The following is a 13082-nucleotide window of genomic DNA, read 5'->3' on the forward strand; positions in this document are numbered from 1 at the left end:
TGCATCCGGAGCATATTTGAAGATCTTTCAAACCAGAACGAAATACTCTACGCAGTTCATAATATGACACGTTACACAGTTATTCAGTGTGGGGCTCCAAAAAAGAATTTATCTATGAATGCAGGGAAAGATATGTGGCGTATTTTGTGCTAATGAAGATATATTTTCACTTTCATCTACAGTGTTACACAATCTTCACTGAGACGACCCAAGAAAGAAAGCTTTGACGAGTGCAAATAACGATGGGGAATAGCTTGTCGTAAAAATAACACGGTGTAGTATATAGCAGAAGCTCACACAGGTTAAGGTAAGTGTGCATTTGTACGTCTTTACAGATCGGTTACCAGCAGTACTACGACGCGTGCTAGGCTGAAGTTTTTTAAATTGTTCTAAAGTAAATAAACGCAACTACCGTGCGAAGTAGCAAATGCGAGTGAAAAAAATAAGCTGTTATGCTGTTTTGACAAACGCTAGGAAGAGGTTTTGTTGGAATTTTCTGTGTATTTATTTGTGTTTAATATTATGTTGTATATTTATTGTGTGATAACGTGTGACGCATTTTACGTATTTGACAATGTGGGTGGACCAAAGCGTAGAGAACTTAATGATGTCGAAGAGAGTCATGACGCCGACCACACGGCGATCGACAGGAAGGTGTTCACGAAAGCAACAACGTGGCAGATTACACACAGTTAACAGATGAAATTCCTACTGAAGAAGAACCTAAGTACGAAATAGACCAAACTGCTATTGCTATTGTTGCTACTGAGCAATAAGCATGAGATACGATCAATACGTATACTGTGCCCAAGGGGATAGTGTTGCTAGCATGTCTGTAATGGGGTAGCGGAAGCTGACCTTTCGACACAGTCAGAATTAGAAAACGGTATAGTTTCACTCTTATTTCAAAAGTTAGAAACAGGGGAAAGAGAGTGTGAAGAAAAGCAAGCTAGGCTTGGACGAGAACATGAAGCTCAGCATGCTTTAATCGAACAAGAAGGCGAAGAGTGGCAGACTCAACTTATAAAGAAGATAGAACTTACGGAAAAGGAAAGAGATAAGAAATACGAATGTATGGAAGAGAAAAACGAAAAGAGACAGAGGAGAGAAGGGGTTAGTTAGGCAATTAAATGTAGCTGTAACTACTTGCGACGCAGTAATGGGAAAGCGCTTGAATACGGCATTAGAAGCTAGATGTAAAGCTATAGCTGATGCTCTAAAGTTGCGATCTGAGGTAACATCCGGGCAGAAAAGCTGCGAGAGCTTACCGCAACGGTTGAAAAACTGTGTACCGATGTAGGTGAAATACAGCTCGCACATGGTAAACTCTAAGAGCGAATTAAAAGGTCACTTCTACTGTGGGACAAATATATTCAAGTATGAAGAACAGTACTGAAAAACAAGTCAAGCAGGAAGCAGACAATGCTATATGCCAAGATTTGCGTCAGATGTTAGCCAACATTCGAAGTATATTACAATCTACTTTTCCAGCGTAACAGAGTAATAGGCAGCGCCAGTTAGTAAGACCTGAACAGAGAACAATGTTGAAAAAGGGAATGTATCCAAGGCTGCATCGCAGTATAGGAACACGCCTCTATCACAACCGGTTTACGAATCCATGCATGGAAATGACATGAGGTCATATAAGCATGAATATGAGGAGGTACATACGAATGTGACTACATTGACGAATCTTATACAAGAAGAAAGCGTTATAAAACACAGGCACTTTCAAAGATTTAATGAATACAGTAAGAAAAATATTCACCCAGTAGTTTTTAGAAAGACTTTTAGAAGTGTACTACCACGGTCGTGGACAGAATGTCAGAAGATACGGTTTGCAGTATTGCTTATAGTTGGAGATGTTTCGCTGTGGGCGCTATTCGTTGGGGAAACATGTCATACATTCACGGAATTTGAAAGAACTTTCTTGTGACGTTTTAGGTTACCTTGCGCTCAATAACATCTAAGAAAGTAATTTTGCAATCCAGAGTCGTACAACCCCAAGGTAAGAAACCTCAGACGGTATTTTGAGAAATACATTAGATTTACAAAATACTGGGACGCGTCTATCAAGCGTAGGCACGCTTGCCAATAAATATCAGAAAGAAATAGGTGAACGAACCTAACACGGATGTAGAAAGTTCTTTACCTGTGATGGACTCACTAGACTTAATACAGGCAGATGCTAAGAAGTCGTGAGATAATAATGGTTCATACCAGTCTAATAATAAGAATAATTAGGATGATGATAACCATCGGAATGATGACTATCCAAGCAATGGTAGTTTTAGATCACATGAGGCAGGAACAGTAGAGTCTCGATAGTTCGAGTCTCGATGGTTCGAGTTTCCAATAATCCGAGCCTCATTTTTTTTTAAAAAAAGGTTGCAACGATCTACTTTCTTTTTTTACTGGCATGATAAATAATTAAAACATCATTGCAAAAGATAGATAGGGAGAGTACAGCTCAGTGACAAAGCAGACAAGTATGCAATCAACACCGACGATTAGCTCGCTGCCCTGTTGCACGAACATCCGATGTGAGTATGGCACGAAATACCCCGACTGCTGCCTGCTGCCTGCTGCCTGCTGCCTGCTGCCTGCTGCTACCGATCGAAACTGGGGAGTTCATACGCTGCTGTAGTTCCCAGCACCTGTACTGTACAGTGTTGTGTGTCGTTTTGTTTGTGGACTGTGTGTTCCGTTGTACACCTTACAAAGATGGGTGCTGTAACAAAAAAGAGGAAATTTGTGCCTTTGCATCTAAAATTAGAAGCACTAAGACGGCTTGACAAAGGAGAAACAATAAAAAGACTTGCTCTCGAATATGGTGTCGGTGAAGTTACTTTTGGTGACTGTCGAAGAAACCAACTTTAATTGGAACAGTTTTCTTCACAGAAATGCTCACACGAATCTCTCAGTCGAAGAAGTATAAAGTAGTCAGACTTCGAAAAAACAAATTAGGCATTGTTCATGTGGTTTACCCAACAGAGACACAAGGGTGCTCCGATTTATGGCCCAATCTTACAAGAAAAAGCTTTGTTCTTCAGAAACCAGCTACAGGAAGGTGATGACAATTTCGCCGCTTGTGTGGGCTGGCTTGACAAGTGGAAGAAGAGGTATGGAGTGCGTCAACTAGACGTATGTGGAGGAAAAACTCTCTGGGCACAAAAAAAGCAAAGAGCGGCTCGCAGCTATGGCAGCTTCAAATGCAACTGGAAACCACAAACTAAATCTAGTTGTGATTGGGAAGTCTGCCAAGGCAAGAGCATTGAAGAATGTAACCATCTCAGCTCTTCCGGTTGTCTATAGACACCAGAGTAATGCCTGGATGAATCAGAAAATCTTGAAGAACTGGTTTTTTAACTGATTTGTACCTGACTGCAAGAATTTTTGAAAAGATAGGGGACTCCCATGCAAAGCAATTTTGCTCACGGATACTGTGTCCTCACATCTAAGTGCAGGAGAACTGCAGTGCGACGTTATTCGCGCCTTGTTTTTCCCACCAAACGTTACCTGTCTCATTCAGCCCATGGATCAAGGCGTTTTGGAATGTCTAAAAACTGTATCGACGGCGATTGCTGCAGTCAATCATGCATTCCAAAGACAACGAAAGTATTGTAGGAGCTTTGAAGAAAGTGACTTCGAAGGACGTCGTTTACTGGATTAGCGAATCCTGGAGCGAAATAAAATCAGACACAATTTCTACGTCATGGAGGAAAATTCTACAGGAAAGTATGCCAGACACAGAAACTGAAGATTTAGCAGATGAGGGCGATCAACCATCGTGTAATTAAATCAGTAGATTGCCAGTGTGTGAAGAGGCAGAAGAGGTGAAAGTAGGTTAGTGGTTAAATTCGGACGAACAGTTGGAAGTGACAGACTCTTCCATAATAGACACGGTTAACATTCCATCGCAGAGTGAGAGTGACGATGATGACGAGGCAGAGGCTGCATCGGTGATGAGTCACACCGATGGCTGCGCTGCTCTCGAGGCCGCCATATGCTAAGTGGAACAACAGCCTGAGGCGCCACCAACTGACCTACTGCTCCTGAGACGGTGGCGTGACATTACCACTTAGAAACGTTGCAGCTTCGCCAAACAAAAGACACTTCACTATTAATCGTCTAAATAAATAATTAATGTTATTCTGCCAATGCAAGTGTATGTGTAAATACTTTTATTTTAATAAAGTTCATATTTTGACCTATATTACTTACAATATCATAAACATTTCTTGTTCCCATTGTTCGATAGTCCAAGTTTTCGATTGTTCGAGGTGGTTCCGGTCCCGTTCTTCTCGAACTATCGAGACTCTATTGTATTCATTGTCCGAATCGTAGGAATAGGCCACAATTCGGTGGCGATGGTAACAGTTACCATAATAATCATAACAATAATAGCATGTATTAAAACGGTAGTAGTAATGGTTTTAACAGGAAAAGAAGGAACGAAAACGGCTATAACAATAATAATCGTAATAAAAACATGCGAGCAACGAATGGCACATGGTGGAACTCAGGATTGAGGGTATGGAATCCTAGCGCAGGACCACCACCATAGCAAGAACATGTAAACCAAGTATCGGCAATCGCCGCAGCAAAATGCGCAACAAATAGAAAACCCAATACATTGTGTGAGTATTATAGATGTGGCAGGCGTCGAGATAAAAGCGCAACAGCTGGTGTAAAACTTTACGCGACGTCTGTAGGGCTTCGTCAGACGGTCGCGGCACTAAATGAAGGTACAATATTACGGCACAATGGTGGGAAGGATTTGCAGCAGGAGCTGTCAGACGAAACCCGTAATTGTGCTGCCACTAATGGTTCGGTAAATGATATAGGCGTCCAGATGGTAGTAGACACTGCCTCGTTCGTGTCAGTTATGGACACAATTTTCTTTAAACAGGTCAACCAGGTAAAACGTTTACCTATTTTTCCAGTGCAGAAATGCAAAGTGGTAGGTGCACTCGGTACGAAAAGACTACTCAAGCGTAAGCCGAGCTATTATTTAGAAAAGAAGGTATCAGTTGCATTTTGTGTTAGTGAATCACGTATCGATTCCTGCGATCCTGAGCTGGGAGTTTATGCGGGGGAGGAACTCACAAATAGACCTCTCACGTGATGTTTTTCGACTGATGAACCGTGGTGGAGGAATAGTACTGGAATTAATAGATATTGCAGTGATCCATGGCAAATATTGCCACACTGTTTAAATAAAGTTTCACCGAAGAAAGAATTTTGTTTTTACACGATGATCAATCGCAAGAGGGTCGTTATAACTATGTGGTTCACCAAAATACAGAAACAAAAACCACTAATAGTCTAATAGAAGACAAGGTATCAGAATCTGATTACCTGTATACTACTCAGGTAGAAGAGTTAGCTGAGCGATTGAGTAAATATGCTGAAGTAATCTCGGAGATACCTAAGCTTATCAGAAGATAAGTTTATGACGTACAAGTCTATGACCACCAGACATACTCAGTGCTGTGGACGCAGGATGCCACAGTGAGAGAGATTTGCAAAATGTTAGGACGGGGAGTGATAGAGACATGTATCTGAGCCCTCGCTGGGAGGAGTTACCGGTTTAAAGTTTTACCATTTGGTTTGAATGTAAGTGCAAGCGTATCCATTACGGTGCTTGACACAGTGCTAGGGTCAATATTGCTAGATAAAATCACAGCACACGTAGATGATCTGCTTATAGCCACTGCTACCTGGGAGCAGCATGTGGAACTGGTAGACAAAGTTTTGAGGAAATTTGCTATTGCAGGAGCGACTGAAAATTTAAATAAATCTAAGTTCGCGCGTCAGGAGATAAAGTTCCTGGCCCATGTAATTTCTCAAAATGGTGTCTTACCCGAACCGGGAAAGATGGGTGCAATAGAGAACTTCCTCTATCCAAGATCAAAAAACAATTAAAAGCGTTCATCGGACTAGCTTCCTTCCTTAGGCGTTTTGTGAAAGCACAATTACTTAGCAGTGATACACTTATGAGTCGACTAAAGAAAAACGCTCACTGATCGTGGACTAATTCTTGTTTGACAACATCAAGCAAGCTATAGTGACGTATTACAGCACCCTGATATTACTAAAGATTTCTGTTTGGCGAGAGATGCATCGAGTTGAAGATTGGGCGCATATTATTGGGTTCGCAAGGAAAGAGCTTGAGGGTGACTGATGTCATTGGTTGCTTTGTGCGACCTCTTTACCAAGCACATTAATTATTTTCTGTTAGATCTGCAATCTCTACATCTTTTAGCCTGCTATTGTGTCTGATACCGCTTCATACATCACCAGTAGGAAGTGGAAAGATTCCATGGAAGCACATGACATTAATCACACCCCGATATCACGCTGTCGTCCGAGCAATAATCTAGAGGACGGAACCTTCAAAGAATTCAATCGTTTCATTAGAACATATTCTTCTGGCAAACACAATAGATGGATAGCATGTGTTGCTTCTTTCGAAACCACAAACAAAAATTTACCCCACACTTCTACTGGTTTTTCACCTAATGAAGTAATTTCCGAGGCAGTAGAGTAAAATGAATGGGTTAACCATCTACCGTGTGCCCCGAGACAGAATGTTAGCGTGTATCAAGTAGCACTGATATCGATTAGGATGACAGCGCTATGGTAGCTTCTTTGTTTTTTCGCGCCAGAACTAGTGAAGGAATCACGTGGAGGTGTTTAACCGTGTGCTTGGTGTGAAGATGTTAAGGAATCAGGCGAAGACAACAAGTAAATTTTGCGACTATAAAGGTGTTTGATAGTGTGTAATTATTCGCGTACCTCACGAGACGTAATACGCGGTTCGCGTAATCAAAAATCACGAGAACATGATTAGATGCCCGGTAGCATCTTATCCGCGGCGGCATATGAAACTTGGATTTGCTATATTACCTCGAACGCTGCTTCTGGATTGCAGTGTGGGATGATGTACTATGGTGTAGTGTTACTGTATGTATCAGTGTACTAACATATTTGTTACTCTGTGAAGCGTGTAACAGTGCAGCCCTGTGTAGCGCAAGTGTTAAAAAATAAATCAATCGATTATACTAGGCTGAAAGTTAAGTTTCGGTAATTGGTTCTCCTTTACTCCCCTTGTTAGTTATCCTTTATTACAGCAATACTCAAGCTGCTGCTCCTAGACTGCAAGGGAAGAAGCGAATGATAATTGCATTTACGAGGTGAGTGGGAAGGAAAAGGAAACACAGACGAAACTATAACTTCTCCACCCCCATTCGCTTACAAGAACATTTGTGTCTTTTCCGCATGGGCCTTTTTTTACAACAGCTTTTACGCTAAGCATAGTTGATCACACTCTTTTCTGGGCCATTTTCATAACGTGCTGGACAATGTTACGCCACGGCTCTGCTTGCCCTACCGCAAGACAACCAAGACCGAGCGAACAGACTGACGTCATTGCACGGTGGGAGGAAAGCCATCAGTGCTCAAGAATGTGCTCTGAGACTGTGGTGACGTCGCAGAAGTCTTCATACAATTCACCTCAAAAGCGACGTTGTGGCAGAATGACAGAAAACCGGGGTTGCAGTAGCACTGACGTAGCGGGAGGTTTGGCTCACCGAAGTGGGTGATGACGTCATGATGGCCTGGCGACTGTGTCTCACGGCCCAGTTCTGCTGGAAGGAAAGTGCTGTCGTTATAGAAATAGTGGAGAGCAGAGCTCAAATAGACGTAGCCTCGGTCACCACCTGGAGCCAGCTACGGGTGAAGTTACACCACTCAACGTCCTGAAATGGATCATCAAGCTGCTGCCGCTAGATGCTGTCTTCTCTAGGTGCAGGTCTGCCATCTGCCCCAAATCAGAATACTGCTGACTTGGTGCCCTCCAGCCAATGAGTCACCTGATGGATTTCATCCACTGAAGGCTGCTTTGGGGATCCACTGCTGTGTCCGAGCCACTTAGCTGTACACCCACTGTCCTCCTGTGTGGCCGAAATCTGAAACTGTTCATCGACCTGTGTGGACCAACTCAAGTGCTGTTAGTCGCCGTGTGTGGGCACACACCTTCGTTGCTACCACTGAAGCTACTGTCCTGGCTGGAGGCCGTGGTTCGAGTGTCCGTGCCTCGGCGCACCCCACGTGGAATCGTGTATCTTCCGCAATCCATTCTGCTGAGTGTGTCGTAACGAAGCACCTACAGTATTCTTGGCTACTGTATATATCTGCGTGGCTTCTCAAGTCACGCACGTCCGACAGAACGGACAACACTCTGGTACAGGCATTCCTCTAAGAGAGCGATGGCTTCTTAATGTTAGCTTCAATGCAGACGTACTAGTATCATCAGAAACCCTTCTGGAATCTACATCTACTCGTACATCTACATCCATACTCCGCAAGCCACCTGACGGTGTGTGGCGGAGGGTACCCTGAGTACCTCTATCGGTTCTCCCTTCTATTCCAGTCTCGTATTGTACGTGGAAAGAAGGATTGTCGGTATGATTCAGTGTGGGCTCTAATCTCTCTGATTTTATCCTCATGGTCTCTTCGCGAGATATACGTAGGAGGGAGCAATATACTGCTTGACTCTTCGGTGAAGGTATGTTCTCGAAACTTTAACAAAAGCCCGTACCGAGCTTATGAGCGTCTCCCCTGCAGAATCTTCCACTGGAGTTTATCTAACATCTCCGTAACGCTTTCGCGATTACTAAATGATCCTGTAACGAAGCACGCTGCTCTCCGTTGGATCTTCTCTATCTCTTCTATCAACCCTATCTGGTGCGGGTCTCACACTGCTGAGCAGTATTCAAGCAGTGGACGAACAAGCGTACTGTAACCTACTTCCTCTGTTTTCGGATTTCATTTCCTTAGGATTCTTCCAATGAATCTCAGTCTGGCATCTGCTTTACCGACGATCAACTTTATATGAGCATTCCATTTTAAATCACTCCTAATGCGTACTCCCAGATAATTTATGGAATTTACTGCTTCCAGTTGCTGACCTGCTATTTTGTAGCTAAATGATAAGGGATCTATCTTTCTATGTATTCGCAGCACATTACACTTGTCTACATTGAGATTCAATTGCCATTCCCTGCACCATGCGTCAATTCGCTGCAGATCCTCCTGCATTTTGTACGTAGGCTGTTTAGGTTTTTTTTATTGGTAACGCTGGCGCCACGTAGCGCTCTGTATAAAAATTACTGGCTGTGCCGTGTGCAGTCTGTGGCTGGTTTGCATTGTTATCTGCCATTGTAGTGTTGGGCAGCGGCAGCTGGATGCTAACAGCCCGTAGCGTTGCGCAGTTGGAGGTGAGCCGCCAGCAGTGGTGGACGTGGGGAGAGAGATGGCGGAGTTTTGAAATTTGTAAGACTGGATGTCATGAGCTGCTATATATATTATGTCTATTAAGGTAAATACATTGATTGTTCTCTATTAAAATCTTTCATTTGCTAACTATGCCTATCAGTAGTTAGTGCCTTCCGTAGTTCGAATCTTTTATTTAGCTGGCAGTAGTGGCGCTCGCTGTATTGCAGTAGTTCGAGTAACGAAGATTTTTATGAGGTAAGTGATTTGTGAAAGATATAGGTTAATGTTAGTCAGGGCCCTTGTAGGGATTATTGAAAGTCAGATTGCGTTGCGCTAAAAACTTTTGTGTGTCAGTTTAAGCACAGTCTTGTATAAATTGTTCTAAGGGGACGTTTCATATGTCGACCCTTAGCCGAGGATGCCTCACTGGAATCTTCTGATTTTTTCTTGTAGTTTGTGTAATTAATGTAGATATTTTTTATTGCTAGCGCGTAATCATAGAGAGAATTTACTTTGTAGTTGCAGTCTTTCATTGTTGTACAGTAAAATAGTTGTGGCATTCATGTAGTTTTGCACGAAGTATTTCGCAGCTGCGCTTGCAATTAACTAGATATTATTTTCAGTTCTATGTTAATGTGTTCTCTTATTTTTGTTCTTCAAATTGTGTTTTTCTGTGTTGTCGTGTGAAAAATTGTGACAATAATGGCGTGTGAAAAACGTAATACTAGGCTCCAAAGTAAACTGAGAAATGACAGTGAAGACGAAAGCAGTGTGTTAGCGCCACCATGTAATGAATTAACTAATGTTCAAAGTAGTAATTTGGTAATTGTGCATAGGGAAATGGAGCGGGTTGCAAATAATGGTGTAGGCAGTGAAACAATTAGTGAACAGGGAAGCGTTATCGATCGATCGGTCGGCAACAGCTCGCCTCAGGATTCCGAAATGACAGGACACAATCTTGCAAATACTGTAGATTCAGATTTTGCGTCCTCGCCGTTTTCTCAAATAAATCAAGACACATTTTCTGCTTTTCAAAATGCAAATATTGCCGGTTCAAATGCACTGCCGAAAAGCACTGAGGAACATGTTTCAGACACCAGTGCAATGTTATTACAGTTAATGCAACAAATGCGACAAAGGCTACAAAAGTTAGACACAACGCTTGAACAAAATCAGAAACAAATGGGACAAAATCTTCAAAAGTTAGACAAAATGGAACAAAATCTTCGGAAGTTAGACACCACACTTGAACAAACACGTGAAGATTTTACTACTGAATTACATAAAATCGAATCGAAATGTCAAAAAGTCTGTAATGACGTAAAAACACAAATTTGTGAGCATTTCCAACCAATTTTTTCGCGGCATGAAAATGCATTACAGAATCACGAAGCAGCCATAAAAGAACTGCAAACAATTTTTCATGAAAATCATGAGACCTTGCAAGCTAAAATTGACTCAGTTGCATCTACCGATTCGGTTACGCAACTTGCAAAAACTCAAGAAAACTTAAAGGACACAGTAGATACTCTGAAAATTGGTTCAGAAAGACACATGGAGGACATTAGTTCATTATCAGAGAAAGTAGTTGAACTTTCGGATCAGCTAAATAATTTATCTACGAAGGTAGATGATAATCTGAATGACACAAAACCGGTAGTCTTTAATGACACAGAAGAGATCGAACAAATTAGGAAATTCAAACAAAATCAGAAGCAAATTAATACGCAACACCAAAGAGAAATCCGGGAAGTACAAGATCAGTTGACACAGGTAATACAAGAATTACGTATTTCAGAGGACACTCGCACTCCAATACTGGAAGAGGGACATAAAAATACGGAACTGCCACAAAATAACAACACAGGGCACTTTGAAGATTATGAAAGAAATTGGCAAAGTACACCGAATTTTGAGATGGAACCGCCGAAACGACGTAACAATGCCCGATATGCGACCCGCCGACACGATGATTTCGACTATAAGCTGTCCATAACTACACGTAAATTCAAAACATTTAAGAATTCTGGCAACGACATTCATCCACAAGCGTGGCTCCATCAATTCTCTCATTGTTTTCCTCCCAACTGGTCACTAGAGCACAGATTAGAATTTATGTGTGGCTACTTAGAGAATGAACCAGCTGTAAGAATGCGATCGGTCATTCACGATTGCCACAGTGAAGGAGAATTTTACCATGCCTTCCTCTCAGCATATTGGTCTCAAGCCACACAAGACCGAGTAAAGCATGGCATCATAATGATGAAAAACTTCGAACAATCCGAATTTTCAAGTCTTGTGAAATATTTTGAAGACATGTTACATAAGAATCAGTATCTTTCAAACCCATACAGCCCCTCTGAAATCATCCGCATTTGCTTAATCAAATTACTGGAACATTTAAGGAATATTATTTTGGCAGGGCGTTGCAAAGACGACACTGAAGCTTTTCAGGGACTCTTACAAGAATTAGAAATTGACACAGACAGTCGCGGGATGCGAAAACAGGAAAACAATCACTATAGTTCACATCCGTCACAATTCCATAACGACAGAAACAATAACTGGACACGACATGTCTATTCTTACAACGCAAATCGTGACCAAAACAGACACCACCCATACGACAACCACTGGCGAAGTAATAATAGTTACAGAGAAAGATCGCATTCCGTAGTAATGAACATGACAGAGACAATCATAGAAACAGACAATATGGCAACCAGAACTATTATTGTCACGGGAGACAGAATAATTTCAGACGCAAGGGTCCACCGCGCAGTGATAATTCAGGGAGAAATTCTCCACCACTTAACCGACAAGAAAGAAACTACAGGAACCACCGACATGGCGACAGACGATATTATCATAACGACAGACCGGAATTTCATCAGAACTGCTGGGATTCAAACAGAGCTGGGCCCTCTCGGCAAAGTGAATTTGTAGAAGTTAGGTCTCGTAATCCTAGTAACGACGTGCGCCACAAAGAGGTAACAGACAATGACTCGCACCGCAGGCAGCCACGTGCGCCGGCTGGCTCCGTGAAAAATAACATAAGCTAAACTTGAGCAAAATTCCAGTGTTCCTTACGGACGTAACCACATGATAATTGCTTTTCAGTTGACAGTCTGCGTACTAGGAAGAGTAAAGGTTTACACCACATTTCACATGTAAAACCGTTTATTGAAAGATAATTTGCTTTTTAACTTTGTCTTTGCCATGAAATATTTCACTTCACATTTCTAGTATGCTTTGTCACACTGAGAAACTGTTAACATGCAACAATGTTTGAAGTTTACTATCCAGTCTAGAACCTACGGAACATATTTAGACAGTATTTACGAGTGCATTGTTATAGTGAACAGACATCACTGTGTTATTTCGTGTGTACATTCTTGCTTGTTAGTTGCACGATTACGTAACGACTATAAGGCTCACATACTTAGAACATTTACCAGTATTGCTAATGAGATTTTAATGCAACATTTTGGTTTACTTGAAAATACATTCTGGATTTGAAGTACTTTCTGTGAGATACCAGATGATACAGTGGTTAGTTTATGTGACAGCTACACGATTTTATCACGACGCTACTAATGAGTGACAATTTACAATGTTGCTTTTGCAGTTTATCTGTTTTATATCTGCACAGTTTGTCTGAATTTTTCTGGAAAGTAAAACATGTTTTAGTAGTAACTTTTGTGGTATAGCTCCACATATCGGATGAGACCCCTGGCAAGCAGACAGAGTGAACACTGGCCTTCTTCCCCGACCTTTCTGCTATTTCCCTAAGGGGCCCC

This window comes from Schistocerca gregaria, chromosome 2 (assembly GCF_023897955.1).
Source record: "Schistocerca gregaria isolate iqSchGreg1 chromosome 2, iqSchGreg1.2, whole genome shotgun sequence".
NCBI classification, from domain to species: domain Eukaryota; kingdom Metazoa; phylum Arthropoda; class Insecta; order Orthoptera; family Acrididae; genus Schistocerca; species Schistocerca gregaria.